The following is a 14,624-nucleotide window of genomic DNA, read 5'->3' as shown; positions in this document are numbered from 1 at the left end:
TTCTCCCCAGGTCGCCACAACATTTCCCGACAATGGGTACCCAGGGCCGTAGTTCATCGCTGAACACAATGCGACACCATTCATCAGCAGTCCATGCTTCCAGGTCATGGCACCACTCAAAGTTCATCCGTTTGTGTTAACAGCAATCTGTACATGGCACGGGAATTCCCTAGCGGAGGTGGGACTTATTCTCCAGTAACTTAAAGCCATGCAAATTACGTAAGACTTAGACGCAGTAGGCCGGACATGGTATTGCCGACGTGACCTATGCTAACTGGTGCGAGAAAACGGCCTGTTTGAAGTGTATACAAGGGTGACGTTTACAATGAATTTACATTATCGATGATTAGGTCGCATTATATCTGCAATCAGCCGCCTTTGGACATCATTAGGCTTCTTAAGCGGATTCCAGAAGACGGGACGGAACGTTAAGTAGTCGTAGACGCTTAAGAGAAAAATGATGCCGCAAATAATCCAGGAAGTTTTACTTTCATTATCAGAAACCTATTGCTTTATATTTCAAGTCTTTACCTAGCATAATGTGCACATGAAACTAAACAGACATACCACACCGAAGAGCCAAATAAACTGGTACACCTGCCTAACATCGTGTAGGGCCCCCGCGAGCCTGCACAACGCCGCAACACCACGTGGCATGGACTCGACTAATGTCTGAAGTACAGCTGGAAGAAATTGACACCATGAATTCTGCAGATCTGTCTATCAATACGTAAGATTACGAGGGGGTGGCGATCTCAACTCAACGGCACGGCCCAAGGCATCCCAGAGTTTGGTCGCCAGCGGAAGTGTTTAAACTCAGAAGAGTGTTCCTGGAGCCGCTCTGTAGCAATTCTGGATGTGAGTGGTGTGGCATTGCTCTACTGGAATTGCCCAAGTCTGTCGGAATACATAATGGACATGAATGACCGAAGGTGATCAGACAGGATGCTTACGTACGTGTCGCCTGTCAGAGTCCTATCTAGACTTATCAAGGGTCTCATATCACTCCAACTGCACTCACCCCACACGATTACAGAACCTTCACTAGCTTGAACAGTACACTGCTGAAACACAGGGTCCATGGCTTCATGAGGGTGTCTCCAAACCGATACATGTTCATCCGCTCAATAAAATTTGAAACGAGATTCTTCCGACCAGGTGACATGTTTCCAGTCATCAACAGTCTAATGTCAGTGTTGACGGGCCCAGGCAAGCCGTAAAGCTTTGTGCTGTGCAGTCATCAAGCCTAAACAGTGTGCCTTCAGCACCGAAAGCCCATATCGATGATGTTTCGTTGAATGGTTCGCACTTTGACACTTGTTGATGGCCCAGTATTGAAATTTGCAGCAATTTGCGGAGGGGTTGCACTTTTGTCACGTTGAACGATTCTCTTCAGTCTTCGTTGGTCCCGTTCTTGATCTTTATCTAGTCACAGCGATGTCGGAGATTAGATGTTTTACCGGATTCCTGATATTCACGGTACACTCGTGGAATGATCTTACGGGAAAATCACCACTTCATCGCTAACTCGGAGATGCTATGTCCCATCGCTCGTGCGCCGACTACAAAACCACGTTCGAACTCACTTAAATCTTGATAACTTGCCATTGTAGCAACAGTAACCGATGTAACAACTGCACCAGACACTTGTTGTCTTATATAGGCGTTGCCGACTGCTGCGCCATATTCTGCCTGTTTACATTTCTCTGTATTTGACTTAAATGGTTCAAATGGCTCTGAGCGCTATTGGACTCAACATCTTAGGTCATAAGTCCCCTAGAACTTAGAACTACTTAAACCTAACTAACCTAAGGACATCACACACACCCATGCCCGAGGCAGGATTCGAACCTGCGACCGTAGCAGTCGCGCGGTTCCGGACTGCGCGCCTAGAACCGCGAGACCACCGCGGCCGGCTCTGTATCTGAATACGCATGTCTATACCAGTTTCTTTGGCGCTTGAGTGTACGTAAAATGAAGCAAGGCTAGGAGAGGCAAGTTGGTCCCGTCGACAGTGAGGTCATTAGCATAGGGTCGGATTACGAAAAGTTGGGGGAATAAATCAGCCGTGCCCTTTTCAAAGGAAGAGACCTAGAGTTTGCCTTGATTTAGGGAAATCACGGAAAATCCAAAGCTGAATGGCCGAATGGGTATTAGAACCATCAGCCTCCCGAATGACTAAAGTGAAATCAGTACCCCACTAAGAAAATTGAACTGAACATTATACGTTGGATACAATTGCTTAAAAATGCGCCTTGGAGACGTTGTGTTACATGGTGGGGAGTCTACCAAGCATGAACCAATTTATAGACATCATGAAGTATGTGATCAGAGACAACACATTAATAATACTCTTAGATTCTGGTTCAGTGGCTTCTTGCACCAGTGATGTAATACTGTTAACCAATCGCATAATATCTGGGTGCAAAATGTCGCCATTGCCTGGACGTGACTCAGCAATCCGTCGTTCCCTATTAACTCGCCTGCGACCAGAGGCGAATAATTTTTTTGCACATCGTAGCCCCCCTCACATCTGCGCCGGCCGTCCCAGAAAAAGATATGGCTTCCCTGCAACATTCTGTATCATCGTATACCATTGGTTGGGGACTATCCGCATCAGGACTTGGAATTACCATCACATATGTAGGATACCGCTAATAACTCAGCAAAATCGGCTGTCTTTGGAATGTTAAAGCGACTGAGAATCATGGACAGCTGTTAAATGGTGCTGCGTTGTGTTCATCGAAGGTTCTGCACTACGTTGAATGATCGTCATCGGCGAATATGTCGGCACATTCTTCCAGTGTTTTGGAGAGGCGTAGCGACGTTACTCCTGAATTGTAGGGAGGGGAGCCATCTGGTATGACCTGAGGTCACAGCCGGCAGTGACTTAAGGAATTCTGACGGCTCAATTATATGTCAAGAACGTCTTGCATCCGCATGTATTACCTCTCATGCAACAGATCTATGGCAGTTCGCTCACGACAGCTTTCTGCATAAACTGCCCGAATGGAGTTGAGGTACTTCCATGGCCAACATGATTCCCAGATCTGTCCCCAACAAAACTTCTGTGGGGCGGATGTCAACTCTGCCCCAGTGCCAGCATCCAGAATATCAAGGACCAGTTAGAAACTGTTGTGGACCAGTTGCGTCAGGACAGCACACGCTTCCCAAGTGAATGTGTGCATACACCCATGCTAGACAATGTGCAACGTCGTGCTGATAAATGTCCTCATACTGCCAAGTTCTTTGTCAATCTGACTCCATTTTGCATTCGCTGAAATAACATTACATACTCTCTCAACCTGTATAATTCATTTAGTTCCCCCCCCCCCCCCCATTCCGGGTGTATCAGCTTTTTTTGTTAGGAAATATATTACTGAAGCGAACTACCGTCTCGACCAACTGTTCATTCTTGGAATATGTTATTAATCAACGAAGGCAGTGTTCTCCAAAAACAGGGTTACACACACTGATGTGCATAAATGAATAATGAAAACTTTATGTGCTACCTTTTCACACATAAAACTACTTATTATTATCTACTACATTTTAAAGCTTTAGAAATCAAAGTTCTGAAAATAATTTGTGGAAATCCTGTTGACATCTATTTAATTACTGTAACCAGTCCCTGTGTGGAATATATTGGGTACTTCTAGCCTAAGATTATCATATACGCCTAGGTGTACTGCACATTTCCATATTTTGTGACATGTTTGTTATTATCTTCTCAATGAAAATATGTTCACTCATTCATGAGGACGATTGTTTCACTAGGGATCTGTGGAAAGGACATTAGCATCTCTGTCTCTCTCTGCCTCTGTCTCTCTCTCTCTCTCTCTCTCTCTCTCTCTGCCTCTCTTTCTCTCTCCCTCTCTCTCTCTCTCTCTCTCTCTCTCTCCCTTCTCACCGGCAGTAACGATGTATGGAACAAAAAGTGTAACCAGTCTAATACGAACATGAGAGTGAACATAGCCGGCCGTGGTGGCCGAGCGGTTCTAGGCGATTCAGTCTTGAACCGCGCGACCGTTACGGTCGCAGGTTCGAATACCGCCTCAGGCATAGATGTGTGTGATGTCCTTAGGTTGGTTAGTTGGCTAGTTCTACGTTCTAGGGAACTGATGACCTAAGATTGTTAAGTCCCATAATTCTCAGAGCCATTTGAACCATTTTTAGAGTGAACGTACCACTTCTTTTTAAGCTGCACTAATTTGCATCATGATGTATCTACATTGTTCTGAACCTAAATTGCATCGAACGTGCAGCGCCGCCGTCTGTGAGGGAATGTTAATTAAAAAACTGACGCTATTACAGATAAATTGGTCTGACTGTAGTTCGGAGTAATGGGAGGTTTACTTTGGTTTTCTTAGAAAATGTTTTTGAGATCATTGTTCAGTTTTATCATTAACATTCTTTTTCGTAACACTCCGAATTTTAGTTACAAATTTTCACTTACCACTACCGCCAAAATAAGACTATCGTGCAGTTCTACACAACTATATGTAGTAGACAGGATCTTTGTGCGAAAAAGACGGTTTACAGCTGACTAAGCATACGCATGTACGGTGTCAAAAGATTGCTTTTGTAATAATAACTGTATGCCGAGATATTGATTTTTAATTATTCATTGTTGTTTAACAGTATATCATTTCAGTTGAAAATAAGCCCCCAAAGGAATAATTAATCATTTTTTGAAGGGAAGCTGAAACGAACTTCCGTTCCTGTTGCGGATAACATGCGCCTTGCCAAAAATGAGAGCTTTGTTGCTGGGTTCGCTAATAGAGGAGCGAAAAAAGAGAAAACACCAGCGTTCGTTCGGGAATTGTGAATAATTTGGCTCCCGCCGCAGGAAGCAATTAAGCCGCAGGCAAGAGGAAAATAGATAATTCAGAGGGGAGAGGGACGAGATCGTGGAAAACACATTGCCCGTGTAACGTTGGCAGTATTGGTTCATCAGTTTACTGCGCAGATTACTTCGCTGCTCCGATACAAGTGTCTTCTAAATGTCTATAAGAAGTAAAAGAAGTAAAACATACTACCAACTGTACTGTTAAAGCGGATTGGACTTGTATGAGCAGAATTATCGGCACATAACTGCTACAGGGTTATTCAGAATCATCTAGTCATTTTCAACTGCTTGTAAAAAATGTTTGTATTTAGGTAAGATGTCATACAGTAGTGGCAATCAGTATAAAGGCGTGGATGTTTGCAGGAAAATTAACATTGGCGCTCGGAATAGTGGGCATAGTGTGTATGCAATAGTATCAGATCCAGTACACCGACAAAAGCAATCACGTGGGATCGGATTTGAGACACCATTAGTGACACTGTGCGTTGTGTACATAAACCACAATGGTGACAATGCAAAGCGGAAAAAGTTATCATGCGATGAAAAAGCAAAACTCGGTGCTTACACGGAAATGGGACTCTCTGATCTTCAAATCACCAAGAAGCTGAAACGTTCAAGTACAGTGATTGATAATTTCGTTAGATCGGGCGCACAATATGGACAGAACGGAAAATATGGGCAAAGTAGAAAATTATCTGGGGCATAAAAAGGATTAGTTTTGCGCAAAGAGATGAGCACGTGCCGCTATTCTTCTCAACTTGTTGCTCATTCACAGTCGTCAGTAATTGCCAGATGTGGCCGAAAATTTTTATGACATGATAAATTTCGTGCATTCAGGAAACGACTGCAGAAACTTGTTCTAACATCCAAAAACAAAGCTAGACTGAAGTTTCCTGGAAAACATATGTCATGGAGTTCAGAAGAGTTAAAGTTATCTTCAGTGGTGATAATAAGTTTAACTTAGATAGACCGGATGGGTTTCACTACTGTTCGCAACATATGGGAACAGAGCAGCAGATAAGAATCAGTAGTAGTTTCAGTGGTGGAAGTGTTATGAATTGGGCAGCCCTCTGGAATACAGATAAATCACGGCATTGCACCGCGCGGGGTAGCCGCGCGGTCTGGGGCGCCTTGACACGGCTCGCGCGGCTTCCTCCGTCGGAGGTTCGAGTCCTCCCTCGGGCATTGGTGTGTGTGAGTGTTGTTCTTCGCGTAAGTTAGTTTAAGTTAGATTAAGTAGTGTGTAAGCCTAGGGACAGATGACCTCAGCAGTTTGGTCCCATAGGAACTTACCACCACTGATATCACCACCACGGCATTGCTTGGCAGAGCACTACATACACACTGAGCTGCTAGAGAAAGAAATGTTCAGAATTTATGTGGACCTAGGGGCGTAAGTCTAATGTTTCAACAAGATAACGAATCTATGCACGTTTCTGTTACAACCAAAACATGGTATGAAGGTACAGCTATCAAATTCTTGCCCTGGCCTGCTTGTAGCTCAGATCCAAATCCTGTTGAAAACCTTTGGGGAAATCTTGTAAGGAGTGTTTATGCAATGGAAGGTAATTCGGGGCCATATGTGGCTATAAAAGATTGATACGAGAAGAGTGGGCGACAATTTCACTCCAAGAACTACAAACCCTAACAAAAGCAAGACAATTTTTGATGTAATTAGGAAGAACGGAGATTGGACAAAGTACTAACAATACAACAACAGGTGACGGTGAGCCCCGTTACACCAATTTCTATTCAGGAAATTCAAATACCTTATTACTTTAGTCATGTTGTAAAAGGAACCATGTAATTCCGTCATGACTGTTTATGCCTTACATGTACCTACTACAGTCATAAGAAATTCGATACGTGTATGCTTAGACACTGTACTATTACAGAGTTTTCACTCCTCCACTTTCCTAAAACACCGCTAAATTGCGAGGACGTATCAGGGCAAATATGATTGACAACGATGCGGACAGTTGGGCAGGGTCTGAGCCGTTCGCACGTTGATCATTTGTGAACGCTGCTGTTCTAATACATACAATCATACAGTAAATAACCTCGATACAAAATGTTTTTACAAGCACCTGAAAGTGTATAGATAATTCTGAACAGCTCTGTATTTTACTTGAGAGGCAGGTAACCTTTTATAATGCTCAATAAATTTCCTGATTTCATTGCACTAGGGCCAGCATTGTGCTATCACATTTAATTGTCTACGTTGATATGTCAAATATTTACGTCAAAGAAATCTGTTAGTGTTATAGGGAACTTTATCAAATCTTGTCGTCCATCAAAGAAATACGATCAAATTAGGGCCTCACCGTAGATTTGAACATAATAGTCGTTAGTCTTCTGTTGAACGCAATGTGAAATGTAACCGCATGGAACGCTGGCATCGCTACAGTTATTTGACGTCTGTAGTGTGTTTCTAAAGATGGCTCCAAACTTTAGTTGGTATGTGATTCTTTTTAATAACCTTGCTTCGACGGGAGTGGGGGGGAGCAAGGGGCACAGTGCATTTTATTAATCGTTTGCTGATAAGCAGTGGGGATATGCTGCAGGCGACTTCATATCCACAATCACAGCTACAGCAATCCACCTCTCCATCTAGTAACATACAGGCAGCTGGTCAGCAAGCCAGAATAAAGGAGGACACACTCTAAAATAAAAATAACAAATTCTGAGCTCTCTATTCAGCTTTGTCTTATTTTGAACTCCTAATGCCACAAGTCAAAAAATTCATTTGTTTCGTACTTTTTTTAATTTTTTTAGTTGTTGGAACACTATTTCGATTAATTAAATTATTCAAAAAGAAAAATAGTTCTTAATGCTCAGATATTTTATCAGTCGCTTCACACATTCCTGGAATTATTTTTTTTAATGTGCACTGTGGTATTCGAGTGCTATATTGTTAGCTAGAGTAGCTCTTTCGTGCAGTAAGAAATTGCGGTGTTATGGTGAGCCTGTCTTCTGCAAATATAGCACCCAGGTAAGTTTACTGAACAAACACTGAAACGCACTCTCACCCATCCGCCAGTAATTTATATAATACTTGACGTCCTCCACATGCGGTTTTCGTAACAAAGTTTGCTGGATGTCGACGTAAAAGCTACGGCTTCACCCCGTTATAGCCGAGCAGTGTGACCGAGCGGTTCTAGGCGCTTCAGTCTCGAACCGTGCGACCGCTACGGTCGCAGGTTCGAATCCTGCCTCGGGCATGGATGTGTGTTATGTCCTTAGGTTAGTTAGGTTTAAGTAGTTCTAAGTTCTAGGGGACTGATGACCTCAGATGTTAAGTCCCATAGTGCTCAGAGACATTTGAACCTTTTGAATTTTTTTCACCCAAGTATACTCGCCCTTTTTCTGCAGCCTATCTTCCAAATACACACACAATGCGATTGTTGTACAAGAAACTGATGCGTATAATAAGTTGCTGTTGTCCCCCATCTTGAACTATGATGAAAAATATGATGGCAGTGTAATATCCCTTTTTAGTAACGCGCCAAAAAAAATTTTCAAAAAAATTGACGAATATTTGATCACATTTCTTCGTCAAAGAAACATGATAGTGTAATACCGGCCTAAAGGAACTATTCCTAATGCGCTTGCCATTTATCGTGACGTGGAACCGCTACTGCGCGGCCAAGTAGCTCCTCAGTTGGCATCACGAGGCTGAGTTTACTCCACTGCAGTCCTTCCATGACAGTACTGGGAATCGAACAGACGTCCTCTGTTTGGGTCACTCGCACTGACCAGTCAGTTACGGAGACTGACCTTACAAACAAACACTATCCCAGCTACTTCGAAAACATGGTAGCACGGCCTATGTTTTTCTTGCTATATGTTACACAGAAATTTATTTTCCTGAGCCTAAGTATCGTACCTACATTGCTACTCTGTCCGCACCGATAGCTGAGTGGTCAGCGTGACGGATTGCCGTCCTACGGGCCCGTGTTCGATTCCCGGCTGGGTCGGAGATTTTCTCCGCTCAGGGACTTGGTGTTGTGTTGTTTTCATCATCATTTCATCCCCACCCAGCGCGCAGGTCTCCCAATGTGGCGTCGAATGTAATAAGACTTGCACCGAGGCGGCTGGACCTGCCCCGCAAGGTGCCTCCCTGCCAATGGCGCCAACGCTCGTTTCAATTCCAGTGGCACTCTCCTTCGACAAGATGCTTGGCACGTTCGTTTATCCTGCTATACTGCAACTATTACATAGATTTCTTTCTCAATTATTTTAGTGCCTTCTTGTTGTTTTTTTCATGGAAACTTTTCGAATCTTGCAGTTTCCTTCTGAGTGGTATTCTTTCCTCAATACATTATCGTGTAATTCGGAATTCGTCGATGTCCCTTCCAATTCATCTGCCTTGTTACCCATTTTTTAATTTAGCGAAATAAACGAGCAGTCTTTTGTCTGTGTGTTGGGAATATTTCTCTGGACAGTCCTTTTTTGATCAGTCTGTTGGGATTAATCCTTTGGAAGTGGCTATAGAAAACTATTCTTCTTGTCCTAACCATATCTGCAGTTTTTAAACATGTGTGTAAAGTTCGCTATAGCAACGTCTGTTCTATTGCACTTGCTCGTAAATTACCCAAGAATTTTCCATAGTATCTTACTTTCAGCGCCTTCTTGTTTAGAGTTAAACAATCTAATGCAAAAAGTGCTTCTGGACGAATTACTGTTGAGTAGAGCCTAAGTTTAAAATTGAAGAGTACTGATTTCTTATTATATACATACTTAGCGGTGTAGTACGATATTATCATATTATCATCTCATGAGCTATTTTGCGTTAATGCCTTCCTTCTCCGAAATGTCTTGTACAATGATTTCTCCCATATACCTGAATTTCTTAGTTCTCTCAATTTTTCCATATTTAGTTTTAATTGTCTTGGGGACTGCCTTTAAGTTTATCAAAAATTTAGTTCCCTCAAAAGAGATTTGTAAACTTGCGTTTTCAGCTTGTCCTTTTGGCAATTCTGTCTGTCCAGTGTCTCTTTCCACTGAATAATGAAAACATCTAGATCATCTACTATTTGCACAAACTGATTTGATATTAGGCGCAGTGGCTGATGGGAGAGACTATAAATGGGAAATGCTTTTATGGTCGCTTCCGTCAGCCACCATGCTGAGTGTCAACTTACTTTGCGCGATTAGTACTAACACTATGAGCTTATTTGCTGGTTCTCCCTCTTGTAACGTAATCTAACTCCCTAATTGATTTGGCTGACTCCTAATGTCATCCTTCTTTCCCTTACGAATTTTTCTACAACAACGTTAAAGAGCAGTGCAGAGAGACCGTCTCTCTGTCTGATTGTGTTTTTAATCTAAAATCTTCTAGGAATTTCATTTTTAAATTTCACATTAAAGTCGATGGTATGAGTGGCGCGCGCTTTGTTGTGTAACTGAAAGTGCGATTCAGCATCTTTGTCTTAACGTAAGCAATGGCGTTCCCAGCGTCCTGGAGAGGCCACGCTCGTGGTCTGCCGCGCCGACTTAACGGTGCCCTGGATCAGCTTGAACTCCGTAATTATTGTTGCAGACCGATAAGAGGAGGATGGCCATCCACCGTCAGTAGTCGGCGGTTATGTAGGATATGGACCATGCAAGCAACTGCCGGAATGGAATAGCTCTTCGAAAGGCAGTCTGTATTGCTGATCTCTCAATTTACATTGCAGAGAAACACGACGCTCGAATCCGGCGGAAGATGGCCATACTAATAAGTCTGCCGTTGGCTGTTTACAGAAATTGCAGACATTGTGGAATGGCTGAGGCATATTAACTTGTGTGGTGAGCATCGTTATGAGTAGACTGAGAAGCTACTTGGAGTTTGTTTGTTCTATGCTTCATTAACCCAACTGTTGCTAAGAGGCGTTTACCGGTAGTTAAATTCGTAAATTTTATTTTGCTTCACGATTATTTCTGTATGTTTTCTCTGTGTTCTGCGGATAATTCACGAGTATTACCAGTTGTTCCTGTAATATGTACTCAGCATAAAGGTAAGTTCAATTTTCATGTCATCATTGAGACTGTGTGAACATTCTGGTTCAAATACCATTTTTACACCTTGAATGAATTTTTAAAAAGGCAAGCTGTATACGTTGATGAGAGTTTCTGTCTACGCTACAAATATTCCTGTTTACTGGGTCCGAGACTGATTTGTAATTTAAAAGAATTATTTGGGCTGGCTTTGTCGAAGCCAGCTGGGCTTTGTTTCTTAAATTTATTTGGACATCTTTTGTCGTCGTTCGTTTGTTTTATAGCTTTCTTTAGTAGGACAAGGAGATGGACAGAGGGGGGGGGGGGGGAGGAGGAGGAGACAGAGAGGGGTCAAGAGGAGAGACAGACTAATAGAAGATTGGAATGATTACGTATCTGGGCAACGCCAGTTGCTCACCTCAGCTGGTAATGTACGGGTAGTCAGTGTGGGAAGCTTACAAGAGTAGTGCAAGGTAAGCTGTGCTGAGAAATAACTGTTAAGGAAAAATTCGATACGTTGCGCCATTTCCGAGTTAATCAGAATTTAAGTTAGGTATCAGGACATCTCACGCGCACATAGAAGCAGTCCACCAAAGACGGCGTCGTCAATAGTGTTCTTCGTCTGGTTTCCTCAAACAGAACATCTGACCGAAACGAAAAGTGAGCATGGAACGGTAGTAAGTATCGAACTCGAGTGAAAGCGTGAGCAGCCTCGTGCGGTATCAGCTACATCAAGAGGACAAATGACCGGACTATTGAATTTGCGCGCACGATGGTCTGATTGGCAAACTACAATGCTAATGAGCTCGGAAACGGTCTAACATACAATAATTTCTCAGCATAACCTACCCTGCAACATCCTTACAAGCTTTTAAGACTTTTTCTGACCGCCACGTATAAAGTTCTCCAAACTCTGAGTTCAGTTCTACCGAAAACAGTTACAACTAAGAGTGCGACTTCAGAACTTTTGCCCTCAAAGCACATATATGAAGACAGATCGACACGAAATCATAAGTGGAGCCAAAACTATTTAAAACCACAGTAAATAGTGAGTCAAAACATAACCTAAAAAACACTCTAAAAACTCTAATACGGAAACATGCTCAGAACATTTTTATCGAATATAAAATTTATACGTTTAGTAAGAAGCGTAATCTATCTAACAGAGCACTGAAGATGCTTCGAAAGTAAAATATCGAAACGCGATTTTCAACCAAATTACTTACATTCATAGATGGAACTGAAACACGTAGAAACGTGTAAAAATAAATTTCACTACTAAATGAGGACGGAAAACACTTTACACGTTGGTGAAGCCAAATATTAACCAAAAAGTCAAAAGTATAAAAACGTAAAATAATAAGGATCAAAATCAAAAAGCAAAGGAAAATAAAGAGAAAACTTTTTATATGTTGGTATTTTTCATTTCTCTAAGTCTTTCCCAAGGGCTTCCTAAACAAGTCTCACTGGTGTTAAATTATATTTAAACTCTTCTTTTCGCTCCCTCTTTCATTCTCTGTCTTTCCAGAGCAGATATAAAAATTAAGGAGGGAGGGGGGGGCGGGGGGGAAGAGGAGGTATCGCATCGTTTGGACAAAATGCCTTTCTGTGTGCCTGACAGTACGTGTTTTTAGAATGAAACTTTCTGGCAGATTAAAACTTTGTGCTGGACCGAGACTCGAACTCAGGACCTTTCCCTTTCGCGGGCAAGTGCTCTAGGAGACGAGGTACTGGCGGAATTAAAGCTGTGATGACGGGGCGTGAGTCGTGCTAGAGCACTTGCCCGCGAAAGGCAAAAGTCCCGAGTTCGAGTCTCGGTCCGGCACACAGTTTTAATCTGTCAGGAAGTTTCATTACGTGTTTCGTCATACTATGATCCTTTTGACAACTATACTGAGTCTCATGAAGACTGTTTTCTAAATCACGACATGATCACACACCGAAAACAGTTTAATTGAAGTGCGTAGGGAAGCTTCATGCGACTGCGTTCGTTTCTTTCGCACATAGCGGTAACAAGGAGCTCAGAACTCTGTTGTTAGTAACTATAAAATAGTTAAAAATAATTATCTGCGATCTGCTGTCCACTTGGTTGTATCTCACCCTATGTCTTAAAAAACAGCTATCACTGGAATATGGATGGGACTGAAATTTATTTGAAGGTATTTAAAAGTCATCTTTTGAATTAATAGAATTCATTGAAGATCAGACAAATAAGGTATGTGCAGAGATGTACAAACGATTCGGAAAACGTTTGAGTGTTCTGCAGCAATAGGGTGTGGCCTAACAGTATCCTGTCCAGACACACAGAACTGGGCAATTTCATCTCAGCGCAGTCTTAATCGCTTATTCCTCTGTTTTGTACATCTTCCTATCTAGGAATGATTGGCACCATTACCTCTGGGAATTACAATTTCCACAAACAGTACTGCATATTTCTAAGCGCCTAAAATTACACATTCATAGTTGAAGGTTGCCTAGCTAATGACTTACGGGAGCAACAAAAATAGATAAGAAACGTAGGGGTCATATATCAGCAAACTATTCACATACTGACAGCATCCCAGAAGTGTAATATGTACAAGTCCCATATCTTAGTACAATGTCTGATAAATAAGTTAGGCTACTCAGAAATGCAGAAGTACAAATCAACTTCCGCACCGATATCAATCACAGGAGGAGGGTTCCTCATAACATACGGATACTGACACATCTGGCAAAATTACCTGCAGGCAATGTAGCAAATGTTGTATAGGTCAAACAGGCAGAAATTTAAGAACTTCATTTAAAAAATATACAGACTGCTAAACACTGGAGAAATGTAACACATCAGCAATAACGATACCATGTATGCACACACGTCACCTACTGAAAATCAAAAACAGCCTTGAATTTTACAAAAAGTCGAAAACGTAAATGAATGGATATCTGGAAGAAATGCAAATTTTCGTTCATAAAACAAAATATGCTTGTAATATTCTTATTTCATTGGGGAGTCTAATGTTCTTATCTCATTAATAATTCAAAAACTCAGAACTCTTCAGGTAGACCAAACCAGTTTTAATGCAATAGAATTAACAGTTGCCAGCCTACAGCAAACAACTACCAGACTGTCAGCATCTGGAATATAGCCAGAAAGAAACGATAGATGATACACGTTCGCATGCTACAAGGACGCCATGTTGTATTTAAGGTGTACTGATTACAACTATGGAAACACGTTTGTGCAGTGAAAGTTCGTCAGCAACCTAAAGAAAGTCACATTAAGCAGTGCAATCGTGTAGTGATAAATAATAGCTGCGACAGTGTACCAACAATGCAGATGAAGCACTGGGACGTCAAAATCATAAGTGAACAACTGATATATGAAACTCCAGCTGTAGAGCAGTGGAGAAAGTAGTTCTAGGTTAATTTAAATTAAGATATTTTGTGTTTAAGTATGGTACGTTTTTATAAGCGCCTGATGATGAACAATGTTTGAAATGGTTTGCAGTATGTTCTGTGGAACAAAAAATAAATATTATTATTATTCGAATATTTTAAAAATCTAAAGTGCTGCCATAATTTACTTATTGGCAGACTTAGTAGAATATGAGGTATTAAAGCTAGAACTGGTATATGTCTCGAGGCAAAGCAACTCATCCAGACTATATTCATACACTATTTCAGAATGAGAGCCTTTAGCACCTTCGAGACACTTCACATATAATTTAACACAAATTCGAAAATTTTCCTCACTAACCAGCCCCCTCTCCGCTCCACACACGCAAACACACACCAAATAATGATTGATACTTAC

Source organism: Schistocerca piceifrons, chromosome 6 (assembly GCF_021461385.2).
Source record: "Schistocerca piceifrons isolate TAMUIC-IGC-003096 chromosome 6, iqSchPice1.1, whole genome shotgun sequence".
Lineage (NCBI taxonomy): Eukaryota > Metazoa > Arthropoda > Insecta > Orthoptera > Acrididae > Schistocerca > Schistocerca piceifrons.
Note: the sequence above shows the minus strand (reverse complement) of the source record.